Genomic DNA, 24,656 nt, shown 5'->3' with positions numbered 1-24,656 from the left:
TCAGATCCGCCGCGCACCGGACGTGTCCGGCCGCGCCGGACGTTGTCCGCCGCCGCCCGCGTCCTCTCCCGCGCTGCCAAGTGGCAACCGCCAGCGCCGCCGCCTCGGAGGCCCGCCGGCCCATTCCCGGCCCCCGCGGCCCAACTCCTTCCCGCCGCCTCGCGCCACTCGACCGCCGCCCGCGCCCGCCGTCCGCCACCGGAGCCCGCCCGCTCCGGCCAGCCGCTCCGCCCGCCGTCCGTCGCCTCGCCCGCGGCTCCCCGCCGCCGCCTCCGCCGGGCAGCGCGCTGCCCCGGGCCGGCCAGCCCCGCCGCCTCGTCGCCCCGGCCGCCGCAAGCCCCCGCCGGCGACCGGCCTCGCCTCGTCCCCACCGGCCCCAGCCTCTCCCCTCCATCTCCGGCCACCACGCCCTCGCCGGAGTTCTCGAAGTCCGCGCAGGTGAATAGTGTCGTGAACAGTGCACGTCGCCAGATCCAGATCCAAAAAACCCTAGGGGTTGACTTTTTCCCTCTCCCCCTTAATTTTTTATGCCTACTTTGACCGCCCGTAACTTTGCATCCGTAGCTCCGATTTGGGCATATTATATATCAAAATGTTCGTCTCGAAGAGTACATCATTTCATTCCATTGCATCATTTTCATTTGAGTTTATCTTGATGCCCAAAATGCTGTTAGAAGGAGGCTTCGTGAGTTAATTGTCAGATCTGCTAGTTCATCTTAGACTTTTGTCATTTTTGCCATGATTATTGTGTGCATGCTATGCCTGTGAGTCCTTCATATGTTTTCTTAAGCATTTTGTCTTCTTTACAGAGGTGAAACCCATGCATTTTTAGGATGTGTGTGGTGACTTGTGCAAGCTTGCAAAGTGAGGCACCCGGTAAATCTGTTTTCAGGGACTTAGTTGTTTTCACCAAGTCTGGGATATTTTAGTTCATGATGCCATATGTTCAGCTTGTTTCCTAGTGATCCGTGTCTCTTTTGAGGATTATCAGTAAAGGAGTTTTGTTAATCATGTTATGCTATATACATCCATGTCTTTGTTTGCAATTATGGAGCACCATAGCTTGAGTCAATCGAGCTCTACTTTTGCTTCATGGTGAATCTGGGCAGATCGTCAACTTGTTTGCGATTTTGCCGGCGTTGTTGTAGTTGATCCGTGCATGCTATGCCATTGTTCTTGCCATGTCTAGCTTGTATTTTGTGCCTTCTTAATGGATGTATGCTTGCATTGCTGTGACTTGCACCATGGTGAGTGCATCGAGATCGTTTACATGCCTTCGTGAGTTCTATTTCAGCATGTCTCAGTTTTCACTTAGTCTGAAAACATATTGTGTTTTAGCTATGTTCGTGTGCCCGTTAATATATTTTGTGAACCCTTTTGGCCCCAGGTCACTTTGGGTCTTTTGTTAAGCTTGTTGAGTAGCTCCATGCCATGTTCTTACTTGTCATGTTCAGGTCATTTATCATGTTGTTTTGCTGCTCCGAAGAGGGCTTCGTGATCTGAAATTTCAGACTAGTGTTAATGCCATGCTTCGTGATCTGAAATTTCAAGTCTGGAATCTGTTTTGCATTTGCGTTTTTGCCATGCTTGTTTGAACCTTCTAATGTAGGAATTGGCCGTGGCTCAGTGCTAGTCTTTTGTTAAGCATCTTGTGGGCATCCCTTCCATGTATTTTGTTGTCATGTTTGGTGGCTATAGCATGTTCATTTCGTTGCATTTAGATGCCTACTTGCTGTAAATCGCAGACCGGTGTCATATCTTAAAACGCTTGCCATTTCCAAACCGTAACTCCGATTCCAATGATCTTTATATCGTTTTCAAGCGATTTCATCCCCTCTATCTAGTGGCACCCTTGGAATTCCAATTTGAGGCCAGGTTCATGCATTTCCTGTCATATCTTGCATTTTGCATCCCGCATCGCATCCCGCATAGCATATCATCATTTCATCATATTGCTTGGTCTTGCACGTGGTTGATTGTATCCTTGTTGCTTGTTTGTCTTGTTTGGGTAGAGCCGGGAGACGAGTTCGCTACCGAGGAGCCCGTTGAGTTTGCTTGTGAGGATCCAGTCAACTCTGACAACTATGCAGGCAAGATGATCATACCCTCGAAATCACTACTATCTTTGCTATGCTAGTTTGCTCGCTCTTGCTATGACAATGCTACGATGCCTACCTTTTGCTTGTCAGCCTCCTAATTGCCATGTCAACCTCTAACCCACCTTGTCCTAGCAAACCGTTGATTGGCTATGTTACCGCTTTGCTCAGCCCCTCTTATAGCGTTGCTAGTTGCAGGTGAAGTTTGGAGGCCGTTCCTTGTTGGAACATCATTTATTTTTCTTGTTGGGGATATCATTATATTGCTATGTTATCTTAATGCATCTATATACTTGGTGAAGGGTGGAAGGCTCGGCCTCTCGCCTAGTGTTTTGTTCCACTCTTACCGCCCTAGTTTCCGTCATATCGGTGTTATGTTCCCGGATTTTGCGTTCCTTACGCGGTTGGGTTATAATGGGAACCCCTTGATATTTCGCCTTGATTAAAGCTTTTCCAGCAATGCCCAACCTTGGTTTTACCATTTTCCACCTAGCCTTTTCTTTCCCTTGGGTTCTGCAGACTCAAGGGTCATCTTATTTTAACCCCCCTGGGCTAGTGCTCCTCTGAGTGTTGGTCCCACTGAGCGATGTCCGAGGCTACCAGGGGCAACTCTGGGCTGGCTTACCCGACGTCTGGCTTATCTGAGTGTGCCCTGAGAAAGAGATATGTGCAGCTCCTATCGGGATTTGTCGGCACATTCGGGCGGTGTTGCTGGTCTTGTTTTAACCTGTCGAATTGTCTTGTTGTACCGGGTTGCCGAGTCTGATCGGTGTGTCTCGGGTGGAGGTCTATTCCTTCGTTGACCGTGAGAGCTTGTCATGGGCTAAGTTGGGACTCCCCTGCAGGGATTGAACTTTCGAAAGCCGTGCCCGCGGTTATGGGCATATGGGAATTTGTTAATGTCTGGTTGTAGATAACTTAAACCTTAATTAATTAAAATGAATCAACTGTGTGTGTTACCGTGATGGCCTCTTCTCGGCGGAGTCCGGGAAGTGGACACGGTGTTGGAGTAATGCTTGCGCAGGTTGCTCTTCTAGATTCTCGATCGCGCTTTGCCTCCTCTTCTCGCTCTCTTTTGCGTATAAGATAGCCACCATATATGCTAGTCGCTTGTTGCAGCTCCACATATATTTGTCTCATCCATTCCTATAAGCTTAAATAGTTTTGATCACGAGGGTGCGAGATTGCTGAGTCCCTGTGGCTCACAAATACTATAATTCCAGATGCAGGACCAGGTGATTTCGCTCCAGGTGACGAGTACGAGCTCAAGTGGGAGTTCGACGAGGACTCTCAGCGTTATTATGTTTCCTTTCCCGATGATCAGTAGTGGTGCCTAGTTGGGGTTTGATTCAGGGCCTTGTCGCATGTTGGGTCCTTTTCTATTTTGGCGCCGTAGTCGGGCCATGAGTGATTGTTTGATGGATGTTATTTCTGTACTCTGATGTGACGTGGCGAGTGTAAGCCAACTATGTATCTCCCCCTTTTATTACTTATTACATGGGATGTTGTAATGGTTGCCTGACTTGCGACATTGCTTTCAATGCAGTTATGTCTCTAAGTCGTGCCTCGACACGTGGGAGCTATAGCCGCATCGAGGGCGTTACACAAACCCACAAGAAAAAGGAATAAAATTTGCTCTTCAGAACTCATTGATGCATGATACTGACGAACACTACTTTCATGTAAGGCAGCCGCATGATAGGAGGATGGAATATGTATGAAAAACAGGATGGCGTGACATATTGACATGTATGATGTATAAAGTGTAAACTAAGCACAAGGTGCTTGAACTTGTTAGAATCGATGCAAGCTAGAAACCATATGAAAGATGAAACCAATATCACCCTGCCAAATTAAAAGGGTGCCCTAACAAATGTATTTGACCAAATTAGAAGCAATACATGGCAATAGGCTAGAAATAATATGCAATATGCAACGAATAAAGGTGACTCATCATAAGTGATTGATGCAGGATACAGAAGAGAGGTAGTTTCATGTAAGAACAAGGTTAACACATAGATGTAGAGTGTACCAAAAATAGGAAGGCATGTCATATTCACAGGTATAGTGTGTAAACTAAGCAGATGCAATTTACCCTAATTAGAAGCATTACAAGCTAGACACCGTATGCAACATGCAACCACATATCACATTGCGAAGTTAGAGCAAGCACCTGTTGTCAGGACCGAGTTTTCAGGATATAATTTCCCAGGAAATGGCCCTTGTGCTCACCAGCCCCAGGATTACTGTTAGCTGATGAGGCACCAACTTGATACATAAACTCCAAGCAAAATACATGATATGTAGTACAAGACCATTCCGGCCTATGAGTACAACAAATGGTTTCTAGTGGTTGATGGCGGAAGCGGTTTGCGGGTCATCAGTGTCTATGGGACTCCATTTCCCACGGGAACAGCTGACCAGGATAACTCCTATCTTCGCGAGGCTGCTATCTCCATTTGCATGGGTTCCGGGGCTGTCATCACAACGCTCCTCTCCACGCAAGAAATCTGGCCAAGACAATAGCCAGGGACAAGCCAGTGAGTACTTTGAATGTACTCGCAAACATTATGAACACAGGTATAATATAACAAATGATAACCATGCTCTGAAATATGCCACGATCACTACGTCAGCCACGAAGTAAGATTTATGATGCACACACAAGCAAATTATTCATATAGAACATGAGTAAACAACCCGAGAATAGAAGTAAAGGGGCACCGATCGGGTGTCTAAAGCGACGCCTCGAAAGGATAATAATATAAAGCATGCCTCAGTCGGGCATCTGAGCGACACCACATAAAGGGCTTATATATAAAAGATATAACAAGCATGCCACAGTCGGGCGTCTGTGCGACACCACATAGAGGGCTTATATGTAATTGAAATGACAAGCATGCCACAGTCGGGCGTCTGAGCGACACCACATAAAGGGCTTATAAGTAATTGAAATAATAAGCATGCCACAGTCGGGCGTCTGAGCGGCACCACATAAAGGGCTTATATAAGAATAATCACCGTGAATATCCAGGAGGTAGAACCGTCCCAGGGATACTCATTAATTCAAAAAAATACAAATGGTTAGTCCACAATAATAGTAATCATTATTATCATATGTCACAGGTCATAATCAATGTTCTGGTTTAGTAGTTTTTGCTCCAAAGACCGACACTAAGACCGACACTTGACCCATCCCAGACTGTAGTCCTTAACCATGGACACGGCTATTCCAATAGGTATAATCTCTGGAGAGGGTGTACTCTTTACCCACGAGTAACGGATTTCTTTAGTCTCTCGGGACTAATTCCGTTCACGGTCTTTTGATTGAAAACACACCTGACCGCACACACCAGCCTAACTTACCGGTGTCTGGAATCACCCTTGACACCTATTAAGCAAAAGTCTAAGTGGGGAGGCTACAACCTCGACTAGCATGGGATCACAAAATTTATACCGCGCGCAAACTAGGGGAGCTACCCCTTCGGCTACAACCGAAACACCCATGCCCCCAGACCAGGTGGCATGCCTACCGGATGCAGCCAGTATCTTCCACCATGGCCTCTCTGTACGGTGTGTGCTAGGAAAGGGGTTGACAACTTACTGAACCGTACCCTACCTATGGCAGGGACCAGTGGTAGTACGGAACAAGTATGGGGGTTACTGGAACAAGACTCGATCTATGGTTGACTCAGGAGGTTTAGGCATTCCTTGCACGATTAGCATAACAAATATGTTTCAGCCACAGACATAATCACCACTCATCATGCCTCACTATGCCGTACCGGAAATAACCGTCTCGACGAAGACCGGAGACAAGCTCGTGTCTACCCAAGACAGAGACTTTCCCGGCTTCCTTTCGATAGGCACGAAAAGCATACGAGGGTCATTACTATCAACATATCAAAATTTCCATAGCACGGGTCCGTCAATATGCACTTATGAGTAGGGTCATATCATCGCATAAAGTAACGAAACTCCGAGACCAGGTGATGTTGTAACTGTGTCCAACATCACACGATAATATTATGCCAGGGTTCAAAAATGCTTGCCTTCAAGGTGTGGAGAGGTGAGGTGCGCTCCAATACTTTTTGAAAGCTTTCTTCTCTCTCTTTTTCCTATTTGAAAAAAATATTCAAATAACACATACTTTAAAAACAGTACAAAAAGTTGTCCTAATTATTTTTGAAATAAATCTTAAAATAAACTAGGTGAAATTTGAGAGAGGTAGGAAAAAGAATCAATTCAGTTGGAGTTTTATTTAAAAAGGTATAGCGAGTCAAAGTTTCAGTCAAACTCTGTTTTTAAAATAAAACAGAAAAAGAAAACGTTTCAAATAAGAATACGCTTTCGGGTAGAGGAAACGTACTTTGGTCATTTGCGCTTAAACTTAAAACACGTGAGCCGGCTCGGGGTCACTGATAGTGGGTCCAGGGGGCCCACTGGTCAGGTTTGACCAGTCGCCGCGCCTCTTCTCCCTCCTCTGACAGTGGATACAGTAAATTTAGAATAAATTCTAAATCTCTAAAATACGTTGGTCGTACCCGAGGGCACAGTGCTCTCTCTGGCTGACAGGTGGACCCGGGGTCCACTGTCAGTCTCTTCTTCTTCCTCTGGTTCTCTCTTCCTCCTCTCTCCCACGCGCTTTCCCGTGCGTTCTCCACCGGCGACGTCTAGCCCATAGGGTATCTAGGCCGTACTGCGGTAGTGCGTGGCGTGCTAGCTACCGGTGCAGCGTGCACTCACCTCGCGGGCCAGCATGCTATCGGCACTGCTTGCGGATTCGCCTTCGAACACCGACGATCGGGCGACGAGCGGCCCTGGTGGACTTCGCCCACCGTACACCGATCTCAAACTATAAAACGACCGGGGTGCTCCTCTCTTCTTCCTCACACCTGGCCTCGCTTCTCCTTCTCCTTCTTTCTCCTCCATCTCCGTTTACAGAAGCTCGAGGTGAGGCTCTAATGGCGGGGGCGGTGCTGGACTGGTACTAGATCCTGGTGTGCGGAGGGCTGGCGGCATTGCTGGGGCTCTCCGTGCTCCTGTGCGCGATGATCCTCGATGATCGTCGCGATGTTGCCACTTGAGTGTTGGCTCTCCGCGGTGGCGGTGATCACGAGGATTAGGGTGGTGTCGGGTGCTAACTGTCGTCGGTGCGCTGGAGGTAACTTGTACCAGATGATTATCCACTAATCTCTCCTTCAGAGACTGTGGTGTGTTAGGGAGGTGATTAGTTAGATGCAACACGGTTACATGGTTTGCAATTAGTGCAAGTGTTTGAGTGGTTATGGTTGTGAGTCTGATGCCGTGGTGCTGCACGAATAAAAAAAATCCATGTCGTGAGGGGATATATGTTGTAGCAGCTTAGGGAAAAGAAATCTGACTCCAGGATTTTTCGCGAGTGAAAATTAGTTAATGAAAATTTATAGCAGCAAAAACTACTCACAATAATTGAAACCAATTATTTATCTCATCGTACAAGATTTAGAGTAACACACGTAAGTTACTACACATAACTAATTGCTGGAATAAGAGAACATAGAAGTGACGTCTACAATGAAAACGGCAACTGGATGGGGTCCTGAGAAAACGTCTCTGGTACTGGGGCGCACTCTTCTTCTATCGGGGGAAGCGGATTGACCAGTCAATGAATGCATCTCTCCTGGTCGGGCCTCAGTGGTCTGCCGATGGCGATCTATGGATTTAAATCAGCGAGGCTCTGGAGATAACCCATTACTCGCTAGTTCAAATGTTCTTGAGCAATGACATACTGGACAAGGTTGGCCAGCACTGGGTCTCTCTCAATTCGTCCACCGGGAAAAGATGTTACTTCCCCGGGGTGTTGCACGGCTCGAAAAGTAATAATACCCTCGTTCGCTGGCATAGGGTACCGCGAATCGAAGGCGAACAAGCGCTTCGTGTGCAGCCGCTTTTATGGCCATCTGCGGAGTCGGCATAGATTTCCCCAGGAAGGAGACTTCCGTTGGGTCTTGGTTTGTGTTTACGGGAGGGATGTGCACTACTGCCCAATATTTTGAGGTGGATGAGGTGATTCTCGATTTCAGCAGCTCGTACTGGGGTGGCTGGGTAGAACCCATGGTACTGCAGGTAAAGTCCCACAATATTTTAACAAAGCTACCCGGAGTTGCATCTGGGGTTCTCAGATAAATGCTAGGGCTCGGCTTGGCATGAAAAGGTTGTGAGGGTTGTGCACAAGGTGAGGGGTACTTGGCAAGGTCACGAGGTGGCCTTTTTATATAGCACCCCGGGCTGGGTTATTTACCGTGGTGAGGTGCAACTGGTTTGTCGGTTCTGCTCTATGGGGGGGTCGGGGTCAGTGCCACAAATACACACATCTCATAAAAGTGACGTTTTACTGTGGGTGCCGTCGGGGTTGGCTTTTGGTAGCTACGCCCGGAATTAAAAATGCAAATGTACATCAACATACTTATGCACCGCTACTATTGAAATAGGGGCACACAAGCAGACATCATTGCGGCGATACAAGATCACACAACTACAGGTTGTGGACAAACCGAGACTTGGTACTACTCGAGTGACTTAGTCTACCTCGTTTATATCTAAGCGGGCGTGCCTTGTGGATGTCGTGGCTTCTCCATTGGCCTCACCGTCGGGGTTAGCTAGAGGGGGTTGAGGAACTGCAGGGTCGGGGTAGTGATGATGACCATCGCGGGGATTGTTGGCCACAGTTCCGTTGGAGCGTGTTCCCAAAAGGCGACGAAGCACTTCTGGGGTCATCAAAGCACCTTGGTCGATGGCTGGGGTAGACCTCAGGGGCTCGATCGGTTGTCCGAATAGCATGACTAGGTTGTCGGCATCGGGCTCATCTTCTCTTCTTGCCGGGGCTCGGCGAACTAGCTTTCCACGAGCTGCGATCAGGTCTAGGGTGATTTGATCGAACAGACCCTCTAGCGCACTTACATAGCGCACCAGATGCAATAATGCAGGATCCGTCTCGTGATCTCTGTTGGCAACTTGGGGTGGTCTACCATACCCGTCACGGCTGGGGTAGTAGTAGAAGGAGCAACAGTTAACTCTGGGCGACAAGTGCCGGAGTTGAACTGTAGCCTCTCAAGCAGCTAGTTGGATGGCCTGCGGCTCAAAGGAAGTTGTCCTTTTGGTAAACCTGTAGGGGCGTTCTGGTGATAGACACCTACCATAGACGTGCATAGTGGCCCAGAATTGAGGGCTCTCACCGCTCATGGAGCCTTGGTACACAACATATTCTGGGGACTCTTCTAATGCAAAGGCATGGCGGGTGAGGTTTGCTAGCACGGTCACAAAACCTCCAAGGTTGGTCGTTGTGGTCCCATTGTGAACAATGGGGCCAGGAATTATAGCTTGGTTTGGGGTAGAGGTTGTGCTATGCTGGGTTGAGGCTAGCGTGCCCTTTTTATAGGAAAAGGGGACGGAGTCTTCCTTCGCACACTTACGAAAAAGACTATTTAGGCGTCGGTCACTGGCGCGTTAACGACAGGCCAGGTTGATAGGTTGGGCACCGACTGCCAAAAGGTGTCAGGTTCACTATGTGGCTATCTTACGCGAGAAGCTTGGCCGGGGTTGGGTTCAGGTCTGGTGGGTTGGTTTTCCTAGGTTTTTTGACCTAGCTAAGATAGGATTAGCCAACGGTCAGCCTGGCTCTGATACCAAGTTTGTCAGGACGGGTTTTCGGGATATAATTTCCCAGAAAATGGCCCTTGTGCTCACCATCCCCAGGATTATTGTTAGCTGATGAGGCACCAACTTGATACAGAAACTCCAAGCAAAATACATGATATGTAGTACAAGACCATTCCGGCCTATGAGTACAACAAATGGTTTCTAGTGGTTGATGGCGGAAGCGGTTTGCGGGTCATCAGTGTCTATGGGACTCCATTTCCCACGGGAACAGTTGACCAGGATAACTCCTATCTTCGCGAGGCTGCTATCTCCATTTGCATGGGTTCCGGGGCTGTCATCACGACGCTCCTCTCCACGCAAGAAATCTGGCCAAGACAATAGCCAGGGACAAGCCAGTGAGTACTTTGAATGTACTCGCAAACATTATGAACACAGGTATAATATAACAAATGATAACCATGCTCTGAAATATGCCACGATCACTACATCAGCCGCGAAGTAAGATTTATGATGCACACACAAGCAAATTATTCATATAGAACATGAGTAAACAACCCGAGAATAGAAGTAAAGGGGCACCGATCGGGTGTCTGAAGCGACGCCTCGAAAGGATAATAATATAAAGCATGCCTCAGTCAGGCGTCTGAGCGACACCACATAAAGGGCTTATATATAAAAGATATAACAAGCATGCCACAGTCGGGCGTCTGTGCGACACCACATAAAGGGCTTATATGTAATTGAAATGACAAGCATGCCACAGTCGGGCGTCTGAGCGAGACCACAAAAAGGGCTTATAAGTAATTGAAATAATAAGCATGCCACAGTCGGGCGTCTGAGCGACACCACATAAAGGGCTTATATAAGAATAATCACCGTGAATATCTAGGAGGTAGAACCATCCCAGGGATACTCATTAATTCAAAAAAAATACAAATGGTTAGTCCACAATAATAGTAATCATGATCATCATATGTCACAGGTCATAATCAATGTTTTGGTTTAGTAGTTTTTCCTCCGAAGACCGACACTTGACCCATCCCAAACTGTAGTCCTTATCCATGGACACGGCTATTCCAATAGGTATAATCTCTAGAGAGGGTGTACTCTTTACCCACGAGTAACGGATTCCTTTAGTCTCTCGGGACTAATTCCGTTCACGGTCTTTTGATTGAAAACACACCTGACCGCACACACCAGCCTAACTTACCGGTGTCTGGAATCACCCTTGACACCTGTTAAGCAAAACTCTAAGTGGGGAGGCTACAACCTCGACTAGCATGGGATCACAAAATTTATACCGCGCGCAAACTAGGGGAGCTACCCCTTCGGCTACAACCAAAACACCCATGCCCCCGAACCAGGTGGCATGCCTACCGGATGCAGCCGGTATCTTCCACCATGGCCTCTCTGTACGGTGTGTGCTAGGAAAGGGGTTGACAACTTACTGAACCGTACCTTACCTATGGCAGGGAACAGTGGTAGTACGGAACAAGTATGGGGGTTACTGGAACAAGACTCGATCTATGGTTGACTCAGGAGGTTTAGGCATTCCCTGCACGATTAGCATAACAAATATGTTTCAGCCACAGACATAATCACCACTCATCATGCCTCACTATGCCGTACCGGACATAACCATCTCGACGAAGACCGGAAACAAGCTCGTGTCTACCCAAGACAGAGACTTTCCCGGCTTCCTTTCGATAGGCACGAAAAGCATACGAGGGTCATTACTATCAACATATCAAAATTTCCATAGCACGGGGCCATCAATATGCACTTATGAGTAGGGTCATATCATCGCATAAAGTAACGAAACTCCGAGACCAGGTGATGTTTTAACCGTGTCCAACATCACCCGATAATATTATGCTAGGGTTCAAAAATGCTTGCCTTCAAGGTGTGGAAGGTGAGGTGCACTCCAATACTTTTTGAAAACTTTCTTCTCTCTCTTTTTCCTATTTGAAAAAAATATTCAAATAACACATACTTTAAAAACAATACAAAAACTTGTCCTAATTATTTTTGATATAAATCTTAAAATAAACTAGGTGAAATTTGAGAGAGGTAGGAAAAAGAATCAATTCATTTGGAGTTTTATTTAAAAAGATATAGCGAGGCAAAGTTTCAGTCAAACTCTGTTTTTAAAATAAAACAGAAAAAGAAAACATTTCAAATAAGAATACGCTTTCGGGTAGAGGAAACGTACTTTGGTCGTTTGCGCTTAAACTTAAAACACGTGGGCCGGCTCGGGGTCACTGACAGTGGGTCCAGGGGGCCCACTGGTCAGGTTTGACTAGTCGCCGCCCCTCTTCTCCCTCCTCTGTCCGAGCGGGGCGGGGCTCCAGCGATCGTCGCCGGCGATTGGCGGCTCCTCGCGGGCTCCGGAGGGCAAGGATGGATCCGCCAGCCCGGGGAGGTCCTCCCGGTGGTCGCTAGATCAGTGGGGGTGGAGGGAGTCGCCGGCGGTGAGCTTCACGTCGGCCGGTGGCTTTGGGAGGTTTGGGGCTTTGGGCTACGGTGGTTCCTCGATGTAGCTGAGGGTTCGGGCGGCTCCGCACGGTCATGGGGAGTCGAATGGTGGCACCGGAATGATGGGGAAGGCTTTGTTTGCGACGAGCGGAGCCGGAGGGTGGCGGTGGCCGAACCTGCCGGAGATGGGGAAGAGAGCTTCCCTCCGTCGATTGCTGGCCAGGGGAGCTCTAGGGGGTTGTCTTGAAGGTTTCCTGAGGGTCTGGCGAGCTCGGGGGGGGGGGGTCCTTAAATAGGCGATCGGGGTCGGTTCTGACGGTGGCCGTGGATAAGAATGGCGAACCGCCGTTCTGTAGATTGTAGGGCGATGTGGCGGTGACGGGCGCGAGCAGACGGCTCGCGGATGAGCTCGTGCTGCTCCGGAGGGGAGCTAGCGTGCTGGGGTGGCTCGGGCGGCGCCGTCCGGGGCAGGAGCCCACTGTGGCCGGCCGCTAGCCGCCGTGGCCGACCTGACAGCGACGCTCTAGGGCGCCAGGGGGGGCTTGGATGGTTCTCACGAACGGATGAGGTCGGGCGTGGCTCTGCGGGCGAGCAAAGGCCAGGGGCACAGGGCGAGCGAACGCGGCGGCTCGGGTGCACGTGCGTGCAAAACACGCGCTCTGGGCGCGTCCAGAGCACGCACGGTGACCGCTCGACGAAATGCCCTGCTGAGCTAGGAGGCCTGGATGCAAAGACAAATTAACAGGGCTAGGTTATCACTAGCTAGGGGATTAGTGGACATGATGGTTTGGTCAGGGGATCAAGTTCACAAGGCAAACTAATAATCATGCCAGATCTGTGCATGCACTCAAGGTGTTTGACAGAATGCCAATGGCATCTAGGTTACTCTTGGGGTAGCCAAAATCTCTAGATCATAGTCTCTTTAGATGGTAAAGAAAGTGGCAAGGTCATTTGGGAAAAACCAGAAACTTGCTAGTGCAAGTTTTGCAAAACTTCAGTTCTGGACAGAAGATAAATGGCATTATTTCATGAACCAAAAATACTCCAATGAGTCCAACCTCATGGACTTAAGGGTTTTATAGGATGGGTTATAAGCAGGAGAAAACCCAAGGGCACTAGAGCAAAATAAATTAGGGTTGCAGTAGAAAAAGCCAAACTGGACCAGAATGAAAATGAGGTTGATTCACTCAAATTTTTCAAAGAACATCAATGGTTTATTGCATAAATTTGAATAATTTACTACTTCTATCATCCCTTAATTTTGGTGGAGGCTTTAAAGAAATATTTAAATAGGTTGTAGTGCAAAATTACCCACTGGACCAGATTTGAAAAATTGGTGTAGAGCTCAAAATATTAAATGAATGAAATATATTTTTACATAAAAGTGATTTTAAAACATCAAATGGCATCCCCAAATTTTGGTTGAAATTTTAAATAAATTTATCAAAGGGTTGTAGTGCAAATAGAGCTCCAAAACTAATGAAAAATCACTTTAAGGAATAAAGCCCAGAGAGAAATAATTATGCCAATAAATCCACTGATAATAGAAATGTTTTTCTTGAGGGGATAAATAAGTCCAAAAATATATTTGGAAAGTTTTTACTTGCGGTAAAAACTCCATAGTAACAAAGAAAAGGATGGTTCTAAAACCAAAAGAAAATCCAAAATAAAAGTTTAAGTTTCCTGGCAAAATTTTAATTAATAAAAACAAGGTCAAAATTTTGGGGTGTCACACCTGTGATGGTGGTGTAGGGGAAGTGCGGTCTTCAGGTATAGAGCTACGTTCAATATCTTCATTTAGGCTTGCTGTTTCTTGAGAATCATGTGGAGAGGATGAAATTGCATTCTTTATAAGAGTATTGTGTCTCATATTAACCCACGCGCGTGACTGTCTCATCATAAGCGATAGACGCAGGATACACAAGAATAGTAGTTTGATGTAAGAACATGGTGTGATAGGCAGATGTAGTATGTACCAAAAACAGGAAGGCGTGTCATATTCACATGTATAATGTGTAAGCTAAGGAGATGCAATTTAACAAATTAGGAGCATTGATGAGGGATACACAAGAAAAGTAGTTTGATGTAAGAACATGGTTAATAGAAAGACGTAGTATGTACCAAAAACAGGAAGGCATGTCATATTCACAGGTATAATGTGTTAACTAAGCAGATGCAATTTACCCTAATTAGAAGCATTACAAGGTAGACACCATATGCAACATGCAACCACATATGACACTTCCAAGTAAAAGCAAGCACCTGCGATGGTGGTGTGGGGGAATTGCGGTGATCAACTAGAGATCTACGTTGACTATCTTCATTTAGCCTTGCTGTTTCTTGAGAATCATGTGGGGAGGATGACACTGCACTCTTTAAACGAGTATGGCATCTCACAGTAACCCACCCGGGTGACTGTCTCATCATAAGTGATTGACGAGGGATACAAAAGAGCATTAGTTTGATGTACGAACATGGTTAATAGACATATGTAGTGTGTATCAAAAATAGGAAGGCATGTCATTATCAAAGGTCTAATGTGTAAAGTAAGCAGATGCAATTTAACCAAATTGGAAGCAATACAAGCTAGACACCATATGCAACATGCAACCACATTTGACGGCGCGAAGTTAAAGCAAGCACCTGGGATGGTTGTGTGTGGCAATTGAGATCATCAACTGTAGAGCTATGTTTACTGTCTCCAACTGCTGACACTGCATCCTTTAGACCGCTGAAATGCTTAGTGCTTATCTTCGAATTACACTGGAGCGACTTTTGTCTTTTCTTTTCTGCATTCATCAACACTGCGTCAAAGTCTGAAATACCCATGCATAAAAACAATAGTGTGAGTATGGGTGAAGTGTGTGCTTAATTAGTACAGTGTAAAGATAGCAGATAGCAGGTCGGTGAGAAATAAATGACGGGAGACATATGATAGCTCTACAACATGCATGGCACACCAAATTACTACAAGATTATATGAAAATAATAGTCGACTGAAAGCAAATAGCTCAGTCCATTTTTTCTGCACCGTCTGATGTACAAAGAACGGGCAGATCGCCTTCACCTACCTCCAGCCAGTCAGTATTGACAATCTTCCTCGAAACGCCAGCGACCATCGGCCCAGTATTCCTCCCCTGCCTGCGCCCTCCCCTCGACCTCACCGCACCGCTGTGCTAGGCACCGCCCCCCGGCCATCCATTCAAGCCCCGCCGACCTCCAGATCGGGCGCAAGCAGCTCCTGCGCCCCACACCCCTATGATAGACACCGATGCGCTGCTTCCCCGGGGAACAGGCGGACTAGGTGCTCCGCCCGCCTAAACAGGTGCTGCTTCTTTTAATTGCGGTTCGACTGACCCTAAATTGAAATCCAGGCGGGCTACTGACCTCTAGCAAAGGTGAAATAGTAAAAGGGAGGAAACCTTGTGCATTTAGTATCACGAAGAAGATGCAGTAAGAAGCCCTCAACTAGTTTCTTTCATGGGATGAATACGGTGTGAGCGGAGACGTAAGCTTTGCATGAATAAGGGAAGGGGAGTGCCTCTTTCTGCTGGCAGTGCTGTGTCCTCCTTCTGTTTTTCCGACGATCTTCTTGTTGTTCGCCGGAAACCAGATGTTGTGGAGGACGGTGCAGCCTTGGACGAACCCATGGCCAAGTTGTTGAGTGTGGTGTGGTGGCCGTCTGTCGGCGGCGGGGAAGCAGATCCGAGGCGGCGAACAACAGCGTAGCGGGAACCGCTCCGGTGCGGTGGACGGTTGCGACAGTGGAGCCACAGTAGTGAGGCGCAGGACGGCGTGGTCGGAGTGGTTCTGGTACAGCGCATGTCGGCGTCGGCGTCATGGAGGCAGCTCTGCCTCGGCTTCAGCTGCTAAGTCCTTGAGGGCGTTGCGGTTGCGGTTGCGTTGGACGACGACGTCGGGGTACCGGCTCTGGCGTGATGGAGGAGGGCGGCGGTGGATTGGCCGCTATGGGGTGGAGGACGGAGGAGGCTGGGGTTTCGCGGCTGGTGGAGAGGGCGTTTTCGCGCCCACGGAGTATGAATAAGGAAACGGAGGGAGGCGGGGAACTAAGGGGGAACAATTTTTCGGTTTGAGATGTGCTTGTTTGAAATTTGGGGAAAGTTACAAACTTTGCCCCCATCTAAAATTTCAGACATATTGCGGGTTGGGGGTAGGACAGTCATGTCAGGTGTCCCAAATATGGGCGGGATAGATTTCGGCCGAGCGCATGTGTAGGCGCCCACGGCGTATGAATGCTTCTCGGAGGCGGTTGAGACTGGCGTCTTGGTGAAGTTACAAACCTACCCCGGTTTAGACCTTTGGACATCGGGCCGATAGGCTACACGGGCCAGAGTCAGGACAGTAATTTCCTACCACCAAAACATTAGTCTCGTGCGGTTTTGAGTGACCAGAGGCCTATTTGGCGCTTCGTTCAATATTTGGGAGCAGAAGCATTAACCTTTTCGGTTCTCTTGAATTGAACTTTCAGGATTTGTCAAACTTCACAAATCTTTACTCTTGAAAATCCTAAAGCTACGATTATTTTGGAAATGGAGGGGGTACATTTGAATATACATTGTACACGAGTATATATTAAAAAATATGCAACTTACCTCAGTTCATGCATGGTTCCAGATATAATCTCCTTGGTTGCAAAAAAAAGTTAGATATGCGTATGAATATATATAGCATGTTCAAACTCACAACAAAGATTGATGCCCGCTTTTACATCTGTTTTACAAATGCCATTATCTCGGGTTCAAATAGATGAATGCACTTCCTATGAATTCGAATCTTCGAAACCCCCTTTATGTTGAATTCGACATGTATTCTATTTCGTAGCTAGCAATTTGGAATGTATCCATGCAAGTGACAAATGTATAAAGTGCTTCACACTAACAACATGGAGTGCACTAATTAATGTTTATATATGAATTGCAAAAGCATACATTGCCTGTATTTCAAACCACTCTCACTCTATGGATCGATAATATGAAATGAACACATGCATATGCTAGAATTCAATACAGTATGGGTGTCTGATAGACCGATTTTCGTCCATACGCAATTTGCAAAATTCATGATCTCATCCAAAAATAATAATGCCATTTATATTTTAATTTAATGCATAGAACTGCCTTTTACACGTAGATGCACTATGCCTCGCCCCTTTCTCACAAACGCGTTATATATCTCTCTATCTAACTGATAGCCCACAAGTATAGGGGGTCGCAACAGTTTTTGAGGGTAGAGTATTCAACCAAATTTATTGATACAACACAAGGGGAGCCAAAGAATATTCTCAAGTATTAGCAACTGAGTTGTCAATTCAGCCACACCTAGATAACTTAATATCTGCAGCAAAGTGTTTAGTAGCAAAGTAATATGATATTAGTGGTAACGGTAGCAAAAGTAAAGAAAGCAAAAGTAATATTTTTGGTATTTTGTAGTGATTGTAACAGTAGCAACGGGAAAGTAAATAAGCGTAAACCAGTAGATGGAAAACTCGTAGGCACCGGATCAGTGATGGATAATTATGCCGGATGCGGTTCATCATGTAACAGTCATAACCTAGGGTGACACAAAACTAGCTCCAATTCATCAATGTAATGTAGGCATGTATTCCGAATATAGTCATACGTGCTTATGGAAAAGAACTTGCATGACATCTTTTGTCCTACCCTCCCGTGGCAGCGGGGTCCTAATGGAAACTAAGAGATATTAAGGCCTCCTTTTAATAGCGAACCGGAACAAAGCATTAGCACATAGTGAATACATGAACTCCTCAAACTATGGTCATCATCGGGAGTGGTCCCGATTATTGTCACTTCGGGGTTGCCGGATCATAACACATAGTAGGTGACTATAGAATTGCAAGATATGATCAAGAACACACATATATTCATGAAAACATAATAGGTTCAGATCTGAAATCATGGCACTCGGGCCCTAGTGACAAGCATTAAGCATAGCAAAGTCATAGCAAGATCAATCTCAGAACAGAGTGGATACTAGGGATCAAACCCTAACAAAACTAACTCGATTACATGATAAATCTCATCCAACCCATCACCGTCCAGTAAGCCTACGATGGAATTACTCACGCACGGCGGTGAGCATCATGAAATTGGTGATGGAGGATGGTTGATGATGATGACGATGACGAATCCCCCTCTCCGGAGCCCCGAATGGACTCCAGATCAGCCCTCCCGAGAGGTTTTAGGGCCTGGCGGCGGCTCCATATCGTAAAACGTGATAATTTCTTCTCCTCTATGTTTTTCTCCCCGAAAGCAAATATATAGAGTTGGAGTTGGCGTCGGAAGGTCTCCAGGGGGCCCACGAGGTAGGGGGGTGCGCCCTAGGGGGGGTGCCCCCCACCCTCGTGGACAGGGTGTGGGCCCCCTGGTCTTCATCTTTGGCGAGGATTTTTTATTATTTATTATAAGTTATTCTGTGGAGTTTTAGATCATTCCTAGAACTTTTGTTTTCTACACATAAAACAACATCATGGCAATTCTGCAGAAAACAGCGTCAGTCCAGGTTAGTTCCATTCAAATCATGCAAGTTAGAGTCCAAAACAAGGGCAAAAGTTTTTGGAAAAGTAGATACGAAGGAGACGTATCAACTCCCCCAAGCTTAAACCCTTGCTTGTCCTCAAGCAATTCAGTTGACAAACTGTAAGAGAAAAAGAAAAACTTTTACAAACTCTATTTGCTCTTGTTGTTGTAAATATGTCAAGCCAGCATTCAAGTTTTCAGCAAAAATCATAACTAACCACATTGGCAATAATTCTCAGGTCTCATGATTACTCACATCAATAGCATAATCAACTAGCAAGCCATAATAATAAATCTCGGATGACAACACTTTCTAAAAACAATCATAATACGGTATAACAAAGTGGTATCTCGCTAGCCCTTTCTGAGACCGCAAAACATAAATGCAGAGCACCTTTAAAGATCAAGGACTGACTAGACATTGTAATTCATGGTAAAAGAGATCCAGTCATAGTCATACCCAATATAAATTAACAGTAATGAATGCAAATGACAGATGTGCTCTCCAGCTAGTGCTTTTAATAAGAGGGCGATGACTCAACATAAAAGTAAATAGATAGGCCCTTCGCAGAGGGAAGCCGGGATTTGTAGAGGTGCCAGAGCTCGGTTTTGAAATAGAGATGAATACTATTTTGAGCGGTATACTTTCATTGTCAACATAGCAACTAAGAGATGGCGATATCTTCCATGCCACACACATTATAGGCGGTTCCCAAACAGAATGGTAAAGTTTATACTCCCCCTCCACCAACAAGCATCAATCCATGGCTTTCTCAAAACAACGAGTGCCTCCAACAAACATCAGGTCCCAGGGGGAGTTTTGTTTGCAATTAATTTTGATTTAGTTTGCATAAAGCATGGGACTGGGCATCCCGGTGACCAGCCATTTTCTCGTGAGTGAGGAGCGGAGTCCACTCCTCTTGAGAATAACCCGCCTAACATGGAAGATAAGGACAGCCCTAGTTGATACATGAGCTATTCGAGCATACAAAACAGAATGTTTATTTGAAGGTTTAGAGTTTGGCACATACAAATTTACTTGGAATGGCAGGTAGATACCGCATATAGTAAGGTATAGTGGACTCATCTGGAATAACTTTGGGGTTTAAGGGATTGGATGCACAAGAAGTATTCCCGCTTAGTACAAGTGAAGGCTAGCAAAAGACTGGGAAGCGACCAACTAGAGAGTGACAACAGCCATGTACATGCATTAAAATTAATAAACATTGGATGCAAGCATGAGTAGGATATAATCCACCATGAACATAAATATCGTGAAGGCTATGTTGATTTGTTTCAACTACATGCGTGAACATGTGCCAAGTCAAGTCACTTAAATCATTCAAAGGAGGATACCACCCCATGATACCACATCACAACCATTTCGATATCATGTTGGCACGTAAGGTAAACCATTATAACTCATAGCTAATCAAGCATGGCATAAGCAACTATGATCTCTAATTTTCATTGCAAACATGTTTATTCATAATAAGCTGAATCAAGAACGATGAACTCATCATATTTACAAAAACAAAAGAGGTCGAGTTCATACCAGCTTTTCTCATCTCAGAAAGTCCATCATATATCATCATAATTGCCTTTCACTTGCACGATCGAACGATGTGAATAATAATAAGAGTGTACATGCATTGGACTAAGTTGGAATCTGCGAGCATTCAATAAATAGGAGAAGACAAGGCAATATGGGCTCTTGGTTAAATCAACAATAATGCATATAAGAGCCACTTCAACAATTTAATCATGGTCTTCTCCTATCGACCCCCAAAGAAAAGAAATAAAACTATTTACACAGGAAAGCTCCCAACAAGCAAAAGAAGAACGGGAAAATATTTTTGGGTTTTCTTCTTAATTACTACTACTACAACAAGAAAGTAAACTAATACTATTTTTTTTGCTTTTCTTAAGGTTTAACAAACACACAAGAAGAAAGCAGGGAAAATAAAATAAACTAACATGGATATTACAGTGAAAGAGTATGAGCACCGACATCTAGCAATGAGTGTGTGTGAACATAAATGTAAAGTCGGTGAGAAATATGTACTCCCCCAAGCTTAGGCTTTTAGCCTAAGTTGGTCTATTGCCAGGGATAGCCTAGCGGATACCCGTACGTGTAGCTGGGGTCGTACTGCGACGAAGAGTAGCTGGGATCATACTGTGATGAAGAAGACTCTGGATCCCAAGAATAAACAGATTGTCGTGGAGGCTCATCTTGTGGTTCCGGTTCCGGGGCTGGTGCATGATTCCGGTAAGCTTGAACGGCAGCCCACGTAACGAGATAAGGTCCTTCAAAATTAAATAAGGAAGGAGCAGGCAAGGTAATAGTTTTAGGATGATGTTTATGAAAGAATAATTTATATTTGAGCTCTCCATCCCTGCCCTTAACAATAAAATCATGCGCTAGCATACTCTTATAATCTAAATAAGCACAAGGCAACAATTTTTCTTCTTTCTCATGAAGCCTAATAGCTATGTTAAAATGTGCAGGGAGGCGTGAAGCATAAATGCCTCCAAAGATGGGACCCTTAGTACGGTTCATACTTAACCGTCTAGCAATAATTCCGCCCATACTAACAGTGTTATCATGGTATAAACCATGGAAAAAAATAATAATATCAGGAACACTAAGGTTTCCATAGTTCCCACGACCAATCAAGCAACGACTAGCAAATATGGCAAAGTAGCGTAAAACAGGAAAATGTATGCTAGTGATTCTTGCATCAGAAACCTTCTTGGTTTCTCCCATAGTGATAGTGTTAACGAACGCCTCCAGCTCATTACGGTGTGGTTCATCTAAGGTACCCTCAGGGGGTATGTTGCAAACCTTGCAAAATTCAGCTAATGGCATCTTCTTAACAACGTCATGTAAATGAAACTCTACTGAAGGAGGTGATTCCTTTGGGAAAAAGTAGAAGTTTTGCACAAAAGTATTTGTGTGTAAGAGATACTGATGACGTTGGTCGTGGAGGAAGTCGGTGAGGCCGGCATTCTCAATCAATGAATAAAAATCCTCATAAATCCCGGCTCTTCTCAAGAAGTCATCGGAAGGCCATTCACATGGCCGGACCTCCGTGGTACGAGGCAAATTATATTTGGGCCTCTGTGCTTCTTGATTTTGTTTTTCCTTCGAGCTTCGGCTCGATGAGCCCCTCAAAAGTCTCTTCATTATTTTATGAAATAATCTGAAATTTTTAGTAACTTCAAACAAAGGTGAACCGACTTCAATAAAACTGATAGCAACTACTCCTACAAGTGCCTAGAGCCTATATCAAGCATTGGAACTACTTGGAACCATATAAATTTGACATGCAAACACAAGAACATGGTCACCTATGCAGCACAAATTTGCAAAGAATAAAGCACTAGAACAAAAACTAATTGGACAAATGTAGGAGTCGCATACCAAGGAACAATCTCCCCAAGCAGTTTTGCGAGAGGTGCTTTGAGCAAGGAGATTGAAAATCACAGCAAAGAGGGCTAGAACTCGTGCTTGAGTTGGTTTTTCGTGTTTTTGGGAGGAAGAAGAGGATGGGTGCAGGAATAAGTGGAGGAGGGCCACCGTGGGCCCACGAGGCAGGGGGCAGGGCGTGCCCTCCACCCTCGTGACCAGGTGGCAGCTCCCCCCGCAGTGATTTTTGCACTATAAATCCTCAAATATTCCCGAAAAAATCATATTAAATTGGCATGGCATTCTGAGGACTTTTATTTTCAGGATATTTTTATATTGCACGGATAAATCAGGAAATAGACAGAAAAATACTATTTTTACTTTATTTCAACTAAATAATAGAAAGTATAAAGAGGGTACAGAAGGTTGTGCTTCTAGTTTTAGCCGTCTCATGCTCATAAAAAAGAATCCACTAACAAGGTTGATCAGGTCTTGTTAACAAACTCATTCCGATTAACATGGATCCGGAGAAATTTTGAATAACACTAAGTTACCTCAACGGGAATATGCAGATCCCCAATAATAAGAATATCATATTTCTTCTTGACAGTAGGAAGAGGAAATTCAAAACCTCCAAATATAATCAATGGAATTTTTCCAATAGAGTTGATACTATGAACTTGAGGTTGTTTCCTCGGAAAGTGTACCGTATGCTCATTACCATTAACATGAAAAGTGACATTGCCTTTGTTGCAATCAATAACAGCCCCTGCGGTATTCATAAAAGGTCTTCCAAGAATAATAGACATACTATCGTCCTCGGGAATATCAAGAATAACAAAGTCCGTTAAAATAGTAAGTTTGCAACTACAACAGGCACATCCTAACAAATACCGACAGGTATAGCAGTTGATTTATCAGTCATTTGCAAAGATATTTCAGTAGGTGTCAACTTATTCAAATCAAGTCTACGGTATAAAGAGAGAGGCATAACACTAACACCGGCTCCAAGATCACATAAAGCAGTTTTAATATAATTTCTTTTAATGGAGCAAGGTATAGTAGGTACTCCTGGATCTCCAAGTTTCTTTGGTATTCCACCCTTAAAAGTATAATTAGCAAGCATGGTGGAAATTTCAGCTTTCGGTATCTTTCTTTTATTAGTAATGATATCCTTCATATATTTAGCATAAGGATTAGTTTTGAGCACATCAGTCAAACGCATACGTAAAAAGATAGGTCTAATCATTTCAGCAAAGCGCTCAAAATCCTCATCATCCTTTTTCTTGGATGGTTTGGGAGAAAAGGCATGGGTTTCTGAACCCATGGTTCTCTTTCTTTACCATGTTTCCTAGCAACAAAATCTTTCTTATCATAACGTTGATTCTTTGACTGTGGGTTATCAAGATCAACAGCAGGTTCAACTTCTACATCATTATCATTACTAGGTTGAGCATCATCATGAACATCATCATTAACATTTTCACTAGGTTCATGTTCATTACCAGATTGTGTTTCAGCATCAGAAATAAATATATCAGTTGGATTCTCAGGTGGTTCAGCAATAGGTTCACTAGAAGTATGCAAAGTCCTATCATTTTTCTTTTTCTTCCTTTTAGAGGAACTAGGAGCGTCAATATTATTTGTATGATAATCTTGCTCAATTCTCTTAGGGTGGCCTTCAGGATACAAAGGTTCGTGAGTCATTCTACCAGTTCTAGTAGCCACTCTAACAGCATAATCATTTTTCTTACTATTCATTTCACCGAGCAATTCTTTTTGAGCCTTAAGTACTTGTTCTACTTGAGTGGTGACCATAGAAGCATGTTTGCTAACAAGTTTAAGTTCACCTCTAATATTATCCATATAATCACCCAAGTGTTTAATCATATAAGTATTTTGTTTTAATTGTCTAACAAAATAAGCATTGAAGTCTTCTTGCTTAAACATAAAGTTATCAAACTCATCCAAGCACTGACTAGCAATTTTAGTAGGAGGGATTTCAGCTTTATCATATCTATAGAGAGAATTTACCTTTACTACCTGTGTCAGGTTATCGAGATCAGGAGGTTCTTCAATAGGTAAAGGATCAAGATCATATGTTTCTTCAACCAGAAGTATATTAAGACCATGTATTTCTTCAATAGGAGGTAAATTCTTAACATCTTCAGCTTTAATACCTTTTTCTTTCATAGATTTCTTTGCCTCTTGCATATCTTCAGGACTGAGAAATAGAACACCTCTCTTCTTCGGAGTTAGTTTAGGAATAGGCTCATTAATTGGAGCAGGAGCTGGCTCAGGAGGTGCCCAATTATTTTCATTTTTCAACATATTATTCAATAGAATTTCAGCTTCATCCAGTGTTCTTTCCCTGAAAAGATAACCAACACAACTATCCAGGTAATCTCTGGAAGCATCGGTTAGTCCATTATAAAAGATATCAAGTATTTCATTTTTCTTAAGAGGATGATCACGCAA

This window comes from Triticum urartu, chromosome 6, assembly GCF_003073215.2.
Source record: "Triticum urartu cultivar G1812 chromosome 6, Tu2.1, whole genome shotgun sequence".
NCBI classification, from domain to species: domain Eukaryota; kingdom Viridiplantae; phylum Streptophyta; class Magnoliopsida; order Poales; family Poaceae; genus Triticum; species Triticum urartu.
Note: the sequence above shows the minus strand (reverse complement) of the source record.